The following is a 16,290-nucleotide window of genomic DNA, read 5'->3' as shown; positions in this document are numbered from 1 at the left end:
TCCATCCCATTCTAAGGGATTCGTTCATGGATCCCAGAGCCGGGACAGCCAGGCTGAGTCATCAGAGCTAACCCAGATGTCAAGACAGAAAGCTTGTCTGAGGGTCCCTGGGCTGGCCACTCTCTGACCATGACCCTCTCCTGGGTCCTGCCATCCATAGTCAGGTACGAGTCGCCCTGGCCCCTGAGCCTGGAGATGGCGGGCAGCCTGTCAGAGAGGCAGAGCAGATGCTTCCCTAAGTGATGGACGGGAAAGCCCTGTGCCAGCTGTTCCCTTCGTCTGAGCCGGAGTGGATCTGACAGTCTGGGAGGCAAGGAGGAGGGCTGTCCCTTTCCCAGCTGGCCCGGCATGAGATCAAGGGACAGGACTGTCAGCATGAGTTTGGGAAGTGCCACTAGACTGCCTCAGACAAGGACTTTGGGGACCTACGGGGGTGGGGTTCAGAACAGCCTTCTCTTCCTCCTCCCCTCTGTGCTTGCTCGGGTAGAGCCCACCTGCAGATATGGGCTGCACAGAAGGCACAGGCAGGGCATGAAGCAGGCCAGGTGCATCCCGCCCCCCGCCCCTTCCTCAGCCATATGGCTTTGGGCAGGTCATGCCCTTCTTGGAGGCTCACTCTCTTCATCTATAAAATGGGGGTCCTCCTAGGACCCACCTTATCGGGTTTGGGGAAAGCCCAGAAGAGAACACACAGCAGCCAATACTTATGTGCTCTCACAATATGCCAGGCTCCGCTCTGGACACTTTGCATATATGCTTTATTTCCCACAACCACTCTTCCAAGTTGACACAGAGAGGTTAAGTGACTTGCTCAAGGGAACACAGCTGGTCAGAGCAGAGCCTAAGCGATCTGGCTCCAGACTCGACGCTCAGCTGTGTTTCTGGGGTGAGGGTTTCTAGCACAGGCTCTGTAGAAGCTTGATCAATATTCACTCTCCTCTCCCTTCCCCTCCCTGATGCCAGAGCAGGGCTGTTCTACGGAGGGAGGCTCTGGTCAGCCCTGCGGCAGGAGAACAAAAGAGCAGAGACGTTCTGGAAAGCTGCCTCTCAGACTGGGCTTCAATGACACCGAAGAAATGTCAGCAGCAACCCAGAGCCTTCTCGAGCCACCCTGGACTGAAACAGTTCAAACCTACATAACTTGAGGGGAAATGTTTCTCCAAGCCCATGAGAAGACAGAAGCTTTGCATCCTGAGCACGTCGCCAGGTGTGTCTGTTTCAAACACCTCCCAGAGCCCGACCCTCATAAACCACATCACCAGCCAGGACGTCACCTGGGCCTGTGCTCTGGGGCCCCAGCATCTTTTGAGGGCTAACCCCCTCAAGGTTAAATTCAGTCCAGAGTAGCAGACTCAAGGAGGGGAGTCAGTGGGGGCTCCCAGCCAGTGGCAGCAGGTGACATATTTGCTCCTAAAGAGACATGCCATGAGCTCCTCTAGGGAGAAAGCAAACCACTGCTGTCCCCGAGGCCCCAGAGCCTGGAGCCAACTGTGCGACCCAACCCTGGGCTGTGGGAGGGGCCGAGGGTGACCGCCCTGGCCCACCTCTGGGCTTGGTTACCTACTAGTTCTGTAACTGGGTCTGCAGGAGGATAACGATAGCTGATATTTATTGATACCTGTGCCCAGCACAGTGCCCAGCACTTTGGGTGTATTCATTCATTCACCTGACCCAACAAGCACGGGCATAGGTGCTACCATTATTCCCACTTTACAGATAAGGACACTAGGCCCAGAGAGACCAAGTGACTTGTCCAAAACCACAGCACTAGGAAGTGGTAGAACCAAGGTGCAAACTCAGGGCTGCACAGCTCAGGGGCCACTGTCCCTGACAATTGTCTCCACCTACCACACTAGTCAGGAGACCGTGGGCCGCGGACAGGGCTGGCTTTGCAAGCGAGCAACCCTCGTGGGCACACAGGGCCTAGTTTACTGCTCTGCCCTTGCCATCGTGAAATCAATGCTTTCTTTTTTAGGTTTATTTATTTATTTTGAGAGAGAGAGAATCCCAAGCCGCCTCCGCACTGTCAGCGTGGAGCTTGAGCTCACAGAACCGTGAGATCATGACCTGAGCCGAAACCAGGAGTCAGACGCTCAACCGACTGAGCCACCCAGGCGCCCCCTTGAAATTAACAGTTTTTGAACGTGGAGTCTGACGTTTCCGTGGCGCCCTGGGTTCTGCAAATTAGGTAGCTAATTTGGCCTCCTGATGTCAAAGTGATTTTGCAGGGTAATGGCGAGATTCAGGAGCAGGGACGCAGCCCCTGGCCCAGGGGCAATAGCTGGCGTAGCTGTGAAGCCAAGGAATGGAATCCCCACACGTGCACCCCGCTCGAGGCAGGCAGTGTGCTCCTGCCCCACACGAGCTGGCAGACCAGCGTGAGGGCGAGCACACGCTCACAGCCCTCACCCCAGCACGGCTTTGCTCCCCCCCTGCAGGGTGTCACGTGGGTGCCCGTGAGGAGTCAGCCCACTTCTGGCTGCAGGGCACCTCTCAGGGACACTCGCACGGCCTCTCATGGTGGCCTTGAGTTCCACGGCAGAAGATGACGCCGTTCCAGGTCACGGGGTTGAGGTGCCGAGCGCCGAGACACAAACCCAAGGCTCCCACCTGCAGCCCAGGCTCTCTCTGGCCACGCCCCGGTCACACCCCTGCCTCCCTCTGTCCCAACGTCCGCCTGGGAAGGCAGACAGGGTGATGTGGCCCCCAGGCTCTGAGCCCGCACCGGGCTGTCTGTCTTACCAGGAGTGTGTGACAGCGGACGGACGAGGGGGGTCGGGTGCCGAGGACACTGGCCGTCACTTACCCACCTATTTATCTGCCTGCCTGGCAACCTGCCTGTCTGCCTTTCCTTCTGTCTTGGATTTATTTATCTGTCAATCTATCTCTCTGTCTGTCTTTTCATCTATCACCTGTCTCTGTGTGTCAGAGCTGCCCACGCCCCTCACTTGCTCGCCTGCTTCCTGAGGGAATCCTAATGCTTTCGCAGCCCCCGAGGGCTCTCTCCTTCCTCCCACAGCTGGTAAGGCTCCACCCTGGCCCCGGAACTCACACCTGCCCCTGACGCTGCCCTCCAGAGAATCCTACCATCTCGTAGCAAAGTCATCGTGATCACAAACAGCCTGGGGGACCCGGCACCCGCCCCGCACAGGCCCTGCACTCCCCTCTATTCCCTCAACAAACATTTTCCGAGCACCTGTCATGAACCAAGCCCCGCGATTGGGTCCTGATGGGTTAGGATGTCAGACAAGGCAGCCAAGGTGCCTGAAGAAATGAGTTTCTACTCTGGGCCGAACATAGAAGACATCCTCATTCACGTGTGAGAGCCCAGGCTCCAACAGGCTAGGTGACATGTCCCAGGTGGCACAGCCAGCCAGTGAGGGGCACAGCTGCACCGCACGCTGGTCGGCTTTCTCCCCGAGTCAGTCGTTGATGGGCAGCTTTGCCCAGAGAGAACCTACAGAGCTGGGGAGGGTGACAGGAAGGCAGGACGGAGTGGGGCCGTGCCCTTAGCTCCTGGCCAATTCGGATGTGCCCCCAGGGCCATGCACCCCATCAGCTAAACCTCCCTCCTCTCAGCCAGTGGTTTCGTGGGACCTTGCTGCCCACGCACGTCTTGCAAAAACATGCTCGGGAAGGAGGGCTGTGTGGCCCCAGTACCTCACCAGAGGTGAGCCGCAGGCCTGGGGGTGGAGAACGGCCTCAAGTGGCAGCGATGGGGAGGGGACAGAGGTCATCTACAGCACCGCACTCCTGTCCTGCCACCTCAAAGAGAGAGAGAGAGAAATCTTTACTGAAACGTTATCTGGCAGCTGATTCCATCTAGAGCAGAGGTCAGCAGCCTTTCTGTAAAGAGCCGGCAGGAAACATTTTCGGCTTTGCCGTCACGCAGGATCTATTGCAAAGACCCGCTCGGCCCAGCACGGACGACCCGGATGCAAACAGGGGTGGCCATGTTCCAGGGGTCCTTCGTTGACAAAAGCGGGCCCCTTGGGCTGCGGTTTGCTGACCTCCAGTTAACAGCAACAATGATCATAAGGAGAGCTGACATTTATTAAGCACTTACTGTGTACCAGGTCAGGTCTCATAATAACCTGAGAAAGTTGGGACTATCGTTCTCTCCAAGTTTACAGTTGAGGAAACTGAGGCACAGAGACGCTAGGTAAGTCACTTGCCCGAGGTACCCTGGCCAGTAAGTGGCCGAGACGGTCGGCAAGCTCTATATCCACACATCCGGTTGCTCAGAAGATTGGCATCATCTCCTCTCATACCCCACATCGGACCCACCAGTGGATTCTACCGGCTCCGCTTTTAAAATAACTTCCCACCTCCGGGGCGCCTGGGTGGCTCAGTCGGTTAAGCGTCTGACTCTTGATTTCTGCTCAGGTTGCGATCTCACAGTTGTTGAGTTCGAGCCTCGCATCGGGCTCTGCTGACCGCAAGGAGCCTGGTTGGGATTCTCTCTCCCTCTCTCTCTCCCCCTCCCCCACTCACTTTCTCTCTCTCTCAAAATGAAATGAAATAAAATAAAATAAAATAAAATAAAATAAAATAAAATAAAATCTTCCCAACTCTGAAGGCGACTCACCCCCCACCCCTGCAAGCAATGCAAGTCTGAGCCCCCATCACCTCTCACCTGGCTACTGCAACAGCTCCTCCCCCCCACCCCCTGCAGTCTGCTCTCCACGAAGCAGCCTGAGACACCCTTTAAGAACACGTGGCTCCACTATATGGGTTAGTTATCATGCCACTCCTCCACTCAGCACCTTGCAGTGAGAATAAAAGCCTGGTCCTCACTCACCACGGCTCAAATGCAGCAGGATCTGTCCCCACCCCTCTTACGTCTCCCCCAATTCCCTCTGCTTCAGCTCCAGGGGCCTCCTCACTGGTCCTGGAACACATCAGCATTCTCCTGCCCCAGGGCCTTTGCACTGGCTGTTTTCTCTGCCTGGCATGTTCCTCCCCAGGTAGCCACAGGGCGACTCACTTAACTCCTTCGAGTCTCCACTCGGATCCCACCTTCCCAGTGAGGCCCCCCTTCCTGAACTCCCCCTGCAATTCTGCAACTCACCCTTTTGCTCCTCACTCCTGCCCCCCCTTACCTTGCTCTACTTTCCCCTCCCCCACAATACAGATTACCTCCACCACACGACAGAATTTAGTTATTTGCTGCTTTTATTGGCCTGTCTTTTTCCACTAGAATAAAACTTCCCAGGGAAAAGTATGGCTTGCAGTATTGCTGATGCACCCCAGCCCCTCCCGCAGCACCAGTCCACAGAAGGCACTCGATGTTTGTTGAATGGCTCACGAACCCGGCCTAAGCCCTCCTTATCCAGTGCTTGCTATTCCCTCAGACTCTGCGCGGAGATAAAGAGCTGAAGGAGACACATGTCAAGGACACAGAGAATCCACCAGACTGCAGATTCTAGCACCCGAACAGGAGTTGCCACCTTAGCTGGACCTGGACGAGCTCAGAATAAGACAACATCGCTTGGGTGTTCGTATTTGAGCGCACGCGCCAGGCCGGTCCTCAGGGAATAGGTCATTTGCCTCCACGGGAGCCCTTGCCCTACTCCCAGAACCAACAAACCAGGAAGAGAGACTCCCCGCTCCCTTCGCACAAAATAAGCCGAAGAAATCCAAGGAGCTTCTGGCGACCTGCAAAAGGGACTCTCTCCAGGGACGTCAGGACGATGAGATGATGCAACTTGGTTAGAGCCAAGCTGCCGGCTCCACCTGGCTGCTAGGACCAGAGGGCATGACAGGAAAACGTTCGTGACTCCTGAACAGGCATTTTTGCCTAAGGCCGACGTGGATCCCAGCCTCGGGCACGTTCGGAATGGCAAGCTCATTTAACTGCTTAATTCCCGGCCCCTTGGGTGTAGCTCTGGCCATCACCCGAGCCCTGTTAATGACCCACTGGGTTGCCTTGGACAAATTGCCTCACCTTTTTGGGCTTCGACTTCCCTAACTCTAAAGTGCTCTTTAGGACCCCATCTACCAGGGACAGTCTGTGGTTCTGGGACTCCCTATCCAATCCATCCCCAATAACCTGCTACAAATATTAACTCAAGCAGGGAAAAGAGAGAGGGAAGAGATTCCCTGCAGCACGTTTTGGCTACAGAAGCAGGAAACTCCATCTGAATTCTGTCTCCGTCCCTTGCCAGTGACGCAACTCTGCCCCCTCGGCGTCAGCTTCCACATCTGCAAAATGGGGATAGCAATTCACCGTAAGGTCATCAGAATTAGGCGAAAAGATGTGAGTTAAGGGCAGACTGGAGGTGGGTAGCTATTATTATTATTACAAAGAGATAGGGGTGTCCAGCAGAAGTTAAGAATGGTTCTCAGGCTTAAAAGAGTAGCGATGACCTTGGATTTCAACCTGGGGGGAGAACGCTAATGTGCTTGCCCTTGTGGCTCTAAGAAGACACACGCTACCGTGTTTTTGTTTGGAGACTGAAGGAGGCAACGTGGTAAAGTAAGGCACGGTGCCCACAATGCTTTGCACTCTGTCAACGCAGTGCAGCTGCAATGACATTTCCCAACAACCCCTTCTCTGTAGTTCTGGGAATGAACCCTAAGGATACTGGATCGGAGTAGCAAAAAATACGGTGCCGGATTAGGCCAAATTCATTGACGTGGGTGCAGGAAGCAGTCTGGATTCACGGCATTAGCTCAAGCAGCTGGGACTGGCTCTAGCTGTTTGGTTGATTGACTAAAACCTGGACACAAAGGCAGCCCACACTAGATCAAGTTCTGACACCAGCATTTCCCCTGGTAGATTGTAGAGGGAAGGATCCCAAGGCTTAGGGACCTCGGAAGGCTGAAACGGATTTATCACGCCAGACCTGCTCTCCCACCCCCGACAGGTGCCGCCTGCCATGTGAACTACTCTGCCATTGGTCTGTGTGGCCCAGAAGATCTGATGCTGCTGGAAGGGTCTGTGGCAGATGGGGATATCGTACGAGACTTAGGCAGGCCCCGTTGGTGAATAATAGCACAGGCCCTCAAGATTTCATAGAAAAGCCACGCTACTCTCTGGAGAGAATTGTTCTCTTTCTGAGAAGTGGCTTCTGGATTGCTATTGGGCCTCGCTGCCCACCGAAAGCTTGATCACAGGCCCCAAGTTAACGTGCCTTCTGAGCTGCCCATCAGCGAACCGAGTGTTGTCTGAGCAACCAAACCATAAAAATGAGCATTTATGGCAACGGTTTCATTATCAAATGGAAATGGCATCTATCATGTCAGCTCAAGTGGCTCAAGGAGACTCACGTAAGTCACCTGGGCAAGTACCACGAATGCCCCTCTCTCCTGCTCGTGCTGCATAACTTCCTGTCTCTTGACCCACACCTGGGGCCTCATGTGGAACTCCTGGACCAATTGACCAAAGAAGAAAAACAGTGGTTCTGGTTTACAGAAGGTTCTGCACATCATGCTGGTACTACCCAAAGGGGAAGCACTCCAGCCCCAGTCGTAAAGGACTCCAGTGGCAGAACTTCGAGCAGTGAGTCTGATTGCTTACTTAGCCTAGAAGGAGAGAGGACCACAGGTATGAGTCTACACTGACGTGTGGGCCATGGCTAATGGTTTGGTTAAATTGTCGGGCGCTTGGAAGAAACGTAATTGGAAAATTGGTGCAATGAGGTCTTGGGGAGAAGCACGTGGCTAGAACGTGCTGAATCAGCAGATTGGATGAACGTATCTATGTTTGTGCTAACGTGCATCAGAAAGCCACTTTAGTAGAGGGGGACTTTAGTAAGTGAGTAGGCAAAGTGATCCATTTTGTGGACTTCAGCCAAACTCTTTCCCCAGACCTCCCCATCATTACCCGTGGGCTCATGAACAAAATGGATGGAGGTTATGTCAGGATTCAGCAAACTGGACCTTTGCTCATCAGGGCTGATCTAGCTACAGTCACTGCTAAGTGCCCAAGTGACAACCCCAGAATCCAACACCGAACCCCCTGTAGGGCACCATATTTTGTTCTCCTTCGCTTATCTAGACCTTACTCTGGATAAGGACTTGCCTTCCCTATGTGTCGTGTTTCTGCCAAAACCACCATCGGGGGACTAATAGAATGTTCTATTCCTCATAGCATACCACACAATTTTGCTTCTGACCAAGTGAATCGTTTACAGCAAGTAGAGTGTGGCAGTGGGCCCACGTTCAGCCAATTCACTAGTCTTACCATGATTTTCATCACCTTGAAGCAGCTGGTCTGACAAAATAGCAGAATGGCCTTTTGAAGGCTTGGGTATGGCACCAGCCTTATGACAACATCTTGCAGGGCTAGGTCAATATCCTCCAGAAAACAGTCTATGCTCTAAAAGCAACAACCAATACATGTGCTATTCATCTCACAGCTTAGATTCCCAGGCTCAGGAATTGGGGTGGAAATAAGTGTGGCTCCTCTCACTGCCATCTTATGTAATTTACTAGCAAAACTTGTGCTTTCTGTCCCCGTGACATTAGGTCTGTTGGTTCAGAGATCTTAGTTCCCAAAGGAAGAATGCTTCCACCATGAGACATAACAATGGTCCCTTTAATTTGGAGTTGCGATTGCTGTCTGGCTACCTTGGGCTCTCGATACCAATGAATTGACAGGCACAGAAGTGGGTCTCCATACTGGCTACAGTGATTAATTCTGAATATCAGGGGAAATTGGGTGGCTACTATCCAATGGGGATAAACAGGAAGATGCCCTGAATTCAAGAGATCCCCTGAGGCACCTCTAAGTATTCCCTTGTCCTGTGATACAAGTAATTAAAAAACACAATCACCTTTAAATAAAATTAAGAAGTTGAATCACTGTTGGACACCTGAAACTAATACAATACTGTATGTGATCTATACTGGAATTAAAATAAAAACAAACCCAAATAAACAAACAAACCAACAAACAAAACACAACCACCCTTTATAGGTAGGACAGGTAAAGGCCCAGACCCTTAAGGAATGAAGTTTGAGTTACCCCAGCAGGCAGGAAACCATGATAAGCCAACATTACTACTGAGGACAGATGGAATATGAAATGAGCAGTGGAAGAAGGAAATTATAAATATCAGTTATAATCACATACATGACCTGTTGAAGAAAGGAGAAAGATAACAGATCGAAGTATTTCTTCCTTATTTGGAATGACAATTTTTGTGTGGGTGTTAATTAATTCTCTCCCCGCCACCATTCTTATTCCCTTACCATCTAGCATAAGATTTGTTAACAGCTGCTAAGTTACCATTCAGTATTTAAATGATAAGCTGTCTGTGAAGGAATGTGACCCACCTACAAAAGGTATGAACATCCCTCAAAGATAAAGGAGCTTTATATCTTCTTTGGGGAAGGAGGTTAGTGCGCTATCAGTCGCACAAGGGATAGCTCTAGTCTATTAGCAAGAAGCATGATTTTGCTCTGATCTACAGCCTGAGACGGTAATTCCCATCTAAGTGTTTCTCCTGAAGGAGAGCCTGCAGGTGAAACCTGAGAGTAAGTAAAGTATGAATGGGGCAAGGGAAAAAGCTAAATAAAGAGGTGGGTTCAGCTGAAGTCTAGCTTCTATCCCATGGAGTTCTGGAGGGTGAAAGACACTGCAAAATTGCCCCATCTTGAGAGAAGAGGGCCAGTGCTGTGCACCCATTACCCACCAGCTATTTCCTAGAGGAATCCCTGGGGGGAGGGGTAATCTTTCAGGTATTTCCCGCTGAAATGACTCCCGGAGGCCAAGGGCAATTCTCTGGGAAAGAGGACAGCTGTGCGCTGTTAGAAGTCAGCCCTCACGGTAGCTGGGATGGGTGTGCTGGTCTGGTAAAGAGGACCTGGTAAACATCATCTACTGAATATTTTTCATATTAGAAGACCCGGATTCAAATCCTGACTCCACTACTTAGTGGCTATGTGATTTGGGGTAAGTTTTGCCAATTCTCTAAGCCTCGCTTTCTCAGCTGTAACATGTGACTGATAATAATGCATGACATATATAAAGGTGCTTATCACACCTTTATGCTGAGCATGTCGTAAACACTTGGTGAATGTTACTATTATTGAAATTATTATGAATAATAATAGTTTAATGAGTAGGAGTCATAAGTCTGGGCTCTGCTCCCAGTTCTGCAAACTACCGCTCTCCTTTTTCTGTACAGTATGCTGGAAATAACTGGGTAACAGTACCAGGGTTCCCTACCATGAAGGGTCTTTGGGGCAGAATAATGCCCCTTCCCAAAGACGTCCATCCTAATTCCTGGAACCTGTGAATACGTTACCTTACATGGAAAACAGGACTTTTCAGATCTTGAGATGGGAAGATTCTCCTGGATTCTCCAGGTGGATCCAACATAACCACAAGGGAGACAGAAGAAGCAGGGTCTGTAGTAGGAGGCAGGAGACAGGAGATGAAAGCAAGAGGCTGGGGTGATGGTGGAAGAGGTCATGAGCCAAGGGAAGCAGGTGCCTCCAGAAGCAAAAAAAGGCAAAGAAACATGCTCTTGCTCAGAGCCTTCAGAAGGAATCAGCCCTGCTCAGACCTTGACTCTAGCCCAGTGAAACTGATTTCAGACCTCTGATCTCTAGGACTGTAGGAGAATTAATGCACATCGTTAGCAGCCATTAGGTTTATGGACATTTATTCCAGAAGCCACAGGAAGCTAATGTGTGATCCCATGAGACAATGCGTCAGTGGCCACAGGACCCATGTATCACTGCGGCCAAGGCACTAGGCTCGGGTCGTGAAAACTCAGAAAACAGGCTGGTAGGGTTGCAGAAAATGGTACTGGCGTGTGCAGAATCACGGGGGGAGGCAGTGCCCAAGCCAAGCCTGAATCAGAGAGAATTTCACAAAGACTGTGTAGGCTCTGAAATTACAGAAACCTTTTGAGTCCCTTCCCACCATTTCCATTTCCTCCTCAACACACCACTGGAACCACCCACACCCATATGACAGACTCGGGGAGCTGGAAGAAGAGGGCACATCAACCTTTCTGCTGAGACGTCTTTCCTCAGTGTTGAATATTTCAAATAGGACAAACCACACTCCTCTATGCCCTGGATCAAACCACAGGGTTCCTAGTTATAGATTAAATATGCCCAAAGTGACAGAGGGGACAGGCCTCGTTCACTCAGACCCTTCCTTCTAGAAGGCTGGGACCAAGCCATTTGGAAGCGCGTCTGATTAGCAGAGGAAATAAACTTTATTAGCTGTATAACAGCAAGGACAAAAGGGTCCATCAAAGCACCCGCACCCCTCCACAAGATGTTGCTTTAGCCAGGAGTTCAGGAAGTCTGAATGTTATCTGTTTGCTCAAATGTCACTGCTAATATGACTTTAATGTTAGGCCTCTTTTTTTTTAATGTTTACTTATTTTTGAGAGAGAGAGACAGAGACAGAGCGTGAGTGAGGGAGGGGCAGAGATAGAGAGGGAGACACAGAATCTGAAGCAGGCTCCAGGCTCTGAGCTGTCCGCACAGAGCCCGACGCAGGGCTTGAACTCACGAGTTGTGAGATCATGCTCTGAGCCAAAGTCAGATGCTCAACTGACTGAGTCACCCAGATGCCCTAATGTTAGACCCCTTTATGATTAAGGACAGTACAACCCGGGGCACCTGGGTAGCTCAGTTGGTTAAGCATCCAACTTTAGCTCAGGTCATAATTTCACGGTTCCTGGGTTTGAGCCCCATGTTGGGCTCTATACTCACAGCTCAGAGCCTAGAGCCTGCTTCAGATTCTGTGTCTCCCTCTTTCTCTCTGTCCCTCCCCCACTTGTGGTCTCTCTCTCTCTCTCAAAAATAAATAAATAAATATTTTTTAAAAAGGACAATATAACTCAACAAGGATGCTACACTTATACTGGTCTGTGTGTTCAGTCTGTATATTGGTCAGATTTCCACTATACCAATGCTGTGTAACAAACATCTCCAAATTCTCAATGATTCACAATGCCAAACATGTGTTTCATACTCACAGGCCTATAGGTCATCTACAGTTCTGTTGATCTGGGGCTGGGTTAAGTTGGGCCAGGCTGACTTCAGGCTAATTTAAATAGAAAACAGGTCTGTTCCATGTGTCTTTATTTTAGCACCTCTGGTATCAGGCTCGCTCATGGAGAACAGAAGCTCAACAGTGCTGGCCATGGCTCTAAAGATCTTGTCTTGGAACTAGAACATAATTATTTCCACCTACATTCTTTTTTTTTTTTTTTTTCAGAGGGGGCGGAGGGAAGAGAGAGAATCCCAAGCAAGCTTCATGCCCAGCATAGAATCCAATGCAGGGCTCGATCTCACAACCATGAGATCATGACCTGAGCCAAAATTAAGAGTCAGACACTTAACCGACTGAGCCACCCAGGCACCCCATTTCCACCCACATCCTAATGGCCAAAGCTAGTCACATGGCTAAGTCTAAAGTCAATGGGAAAGTATATTTTTCACACAAAAAAAACCATGTAACAGGCAAAGGAAAGGAGAATTGAGGGAATGACACAATAGAACACAGTCCAGAAAGAGTCTCTGATATTCACATGATTACTCTTCTCCCTGCCCATCCTCCCATACCAACACTGTCGGAGACACACATGCTTGCTGGTATCCTCCCCTCATCCTTATCGGGTCCCAACCACATTTCTACAAGGAAGAGATTGCTGCATGGACACATCATCTCTAGATAGGAGAGACTCCAAAGACGATCCTAGAGTGTCCTCAATGAAAGGGTCCTTAAGTACTATCTCACCATAGCAAAACATTGTACAGATGGGAAAACTGGGACCCAGACATTTGCAAGGTCTTGTCCGATGTCACAAAGACATTCAGCTCAGGGGCTCTGGAGTCAACTTTCCCGGGTTCTATTTCTGGCTTCACCATTTATTAAGGTGTAATCTTGAGTAAATTACCAAAATCTCTCTGCACCTATTCTCTCATTTATTAATGGGGAGAAAATAATAGTTCCTACCTTATAAACTTATTAGGAGGATTGAATGTTGAAACACTTGGAACAGTGAATGATAGGTACCCAATAATCAGTGGCCACTACCATTATAATAATTCTGCAAATAGTTATTATTATAATAATTCACTCCCAGGCCATGAAGGATACACACAGAAATAATCAAATTCACCATCTGAAATGTTCTTCAGTAGAGGAAATCACAAGAGGCAGAGGGTGGGTCAAATTTTGCCCAAAATGGGGGGAAAAGGGACCAGGAAGAGTTCCCAAAGGAGGTGTAATCTGAATCTAGTCCCAAATAGCATGCAGAAAGTTTTCCAGATGGACAAGAGGGTAAAAGAGATTCCTGTAGGGGGAAAAGTACCTGCAAAGGCCCTGAGGCATGAAAAGATATTTCAAAGTGTGTTTGGAAAGCATGAACAAGTCCAACTAACCGGAAGACCTGTTAGTGATAAGAGAGGGGGGCAGGAGTCAGATGCTGGAAGCTGGGAATGCCAAGCAAGAATTTCTCCTATTGGTCTGTGATCTCAAACTGTCCTTCATAAGAAGCACTAGAAGCAGATGGAAGGAAATATTGCCTGTAGCGATCTATACAATGGCATTTGGTTATGTATTTGAAATCTCCAGTTTTACCTTAATTCCTATAAAGTTGTATCTTATTCAATATTATATCCATGTGTAGTCACTCACTTAACAAACACTTATTAACTGCCTACTTGGTGGCACTTAGAATAAAAGTAAATAAAACCAAGGTTCTTGCCCCTGTGGGTCTTCTTACTGGTGGGGGAGGGGGAAATGGAGGTAGAGAAGTGGTAGATAACTGTTTCAGTGTGTGAAACAGTGATAAGTGCTTTGGAAAATAGGAACATTAGAGCAGGACATGGCAGGCAGCCATTAAATGAGCTAATGAAGTAATGAATGAATTAAGATGGACGGACGGATGGATGGATGGTGGAAGGATGAATGGAAGGATGGATGGAAGGATGAATGGAAGGATGGAAAGATGGACGGATGGATGGATGGATGGTGGAAGGATGAATGGAAGGATAATGAATGGATGGATGGATGGATGGATGAGTGGAAGGATGGAAGGGTGAATGGAAGAGTGGAAGGAAGGAAGGAAGGAAGGAAGGAAGGAAGGAAGGAAGGAAGGAAAAAAAGGCTGGCTAGGTGGTAGGGAACCACTGAAAGGTTTAAGCAAGGGAATGACAACACTCACATGCGCCAACCCCCTGCCTCCCGAGGCTTCCACTCCTAGGGCCGCAGAGTGCTCTCCTGCACGCTCCGGGTCATGGAAAGGTGAGGCCTGCCAGAGCAGGTTCCCCAGATCTCACCCATCCCCAAGCGGGTCATTAGCTTGTTACCCACACTTGAAGTGCAGCTGAATTTCCAAATGCGCAATTGATATAAATACCTTCTGGGCGCATAGCAGTTAATGAAGAACTTGGTTAAACTGCAGCCGAGGGAGGAAGCTCAAAAATAGGAGGTGGTGATGGAAGGCTGGGGAACACGGTCCTTATTAACGACCAAAATCCAATCTCTGAAAAGAGGGGAATGATACTCTGGGAAATGAGTTTATGATAATCATTCCTTCTGTTGGCAGAACACACGGACGGCTTCTCCCAGACACAAGGCCGCCTCTAACCCAGCGTGCCGGGGAGAGGAGGCAGGAGCCCAGGAGTCCCTGCTCCCACTCAGGGCAGGTCACTTCCCTCTTGGGGCCTCAGTTGCCTCGTTGTTAAAATGGAGGCACAAATTCCCAGTCTTCCTCGTAGGATCAAGATCGAGTAAATTTAATGGGTGGGAAAACTTTGGAATCTGTAAAAATAAAAAAGTGGGGGTGGGGGGCGGGGCTTGGCACCTGGGTGGCTCAGTCGGCTGAGCGTCTGACTTCAGCTCAGGTCATGATCTCATGGCTTGTGAGTTCAAGCCCAGCATCGGGCTCTGTGCAGACAGCTTGGAGCCTAGAGCCTGCTTCAGATTCTGTGTCTCCCTCTCTCTCTGCCGTTTCCCTGCTCATGCTCTGTCTCTCTCTTTCAAAAGCAAACATTAAAAAAATGTTTTTGTTTTTAAAGATGGGGAGTGGGTCTATTAATTAGAAAGAAAGCCAAATATTTCCCACTTTACAAAGCACGCTGCGGTGCGGTGGTTAAGACTGGGATCCACATGGCTTGGTCCCAGTCCTGATTCTGCTATGATTTGGGACAAATTGTTTTATCTCTCTGGGCCTCTATTTTCTCATCTGTAAGATAGACTCATTACATTCCCCTCATAGGATCACTTGGAGCATTAAAAGAGATCCCTCACTTTGTTGCCCAGTGCACATAAGTGCTTCATGAACATGGGTCTAATGACTATGGGTGATCGCTGCTGTGCCGCCCGGCCTCCCGTCCTGGTTCACATGGAGGCCACCCCAGCCTGGCTCGTGCCCCGCCTTCAGATACCCAGCGGTGGGTGCAGGTGCGTGGAGAGGGGTCCTTTCCTGCAGCCTCCACTTCCCTGGGGATCTCTTCTAGACCATTTCTGGGCCAGACAAGGGCAGACAGAAGGCAGGAACCGTGGGGAGAGAGGTGGCCTTGAACCCGCAGGTGGTGTCACCACTTCCCCTCTGAGTCAGGGGTAGAGGTGCTGCTGGAGCCTCCAGGAAAGAAAGGCTCATCAGCTCAGGCCTCTCGACACCAGAGCAAGAACCCAGGCTCAGAGATGATGCTTTCCTAGTGAGTCCAGACCGTCCACCCCCCTGGGCAGACACCCATCACGTCCCTGATTTTCAAGCGCTGCTCCCGGCAGGCCCAATGATGGGCTCCATCCAGGCCTGCTGCCCAGGGAGCCAGGACAGTTTGTGGCCCATGAAACAGCTGGTTTGTGAAATAGGTGTCGGCACCATAGTCCTGCCTCTGGGCCAACGTCTGAGAACCTGCCTGGTCGGGAGGCCCCCTTCACTGCCTCGGGGCCCCACCTTGTTTTGCTGTAGCTGCTGTTTCTCTTTTTAAATGCAATCAGATGCGAGTTTCAGGACACTGAGAGACAGAGACCGAAGGGTTTCATTCTCCTTTGAGTCCCTTCACGGTACTGAAGAATGGCTCTATTATATACACGGCTCCGGTCTGCCTGACGTTATGTGGATCCTGTGAATATTATTAACAACAGCTTACACTTACTTTGAATCCCCTAGGGGCTGGGCGCTGCTCCAAGTGCTTTACCTGAACCAGCCCCTTTAATCCTCATAAGAGGCTGGTAGGTTCTGGGCCCCAGAGCCAGTGGGGACGGGGAGGGCTCCCCACAGGCCTGCCGCCGAGCAGCAGACACTGAACCCAGCGAACACGTTCCGGGTGCGGGGAGCTGGTCTGACCTCCCGCATC

Source organism: Acinonyx jubatus, chromosome C1, assembly GCF_027475565.1.
Source record: "Acinonyx jubatus isolate Ajub_Pintada_27869175 chromosome C1, VMU_Ajub_asm_v1.0, whole genome shotgun sequence".
NCBI lineage: Eukaryota > Metazoa > Chordata > Mammalia > Carnivora > Felidae > Acinonyx > Acinonyx jubatus.
The sequence above is the reverse complement of the archived record's forward strand: the minus strand, read 5'-3'. Positions refer to the sequence as shown.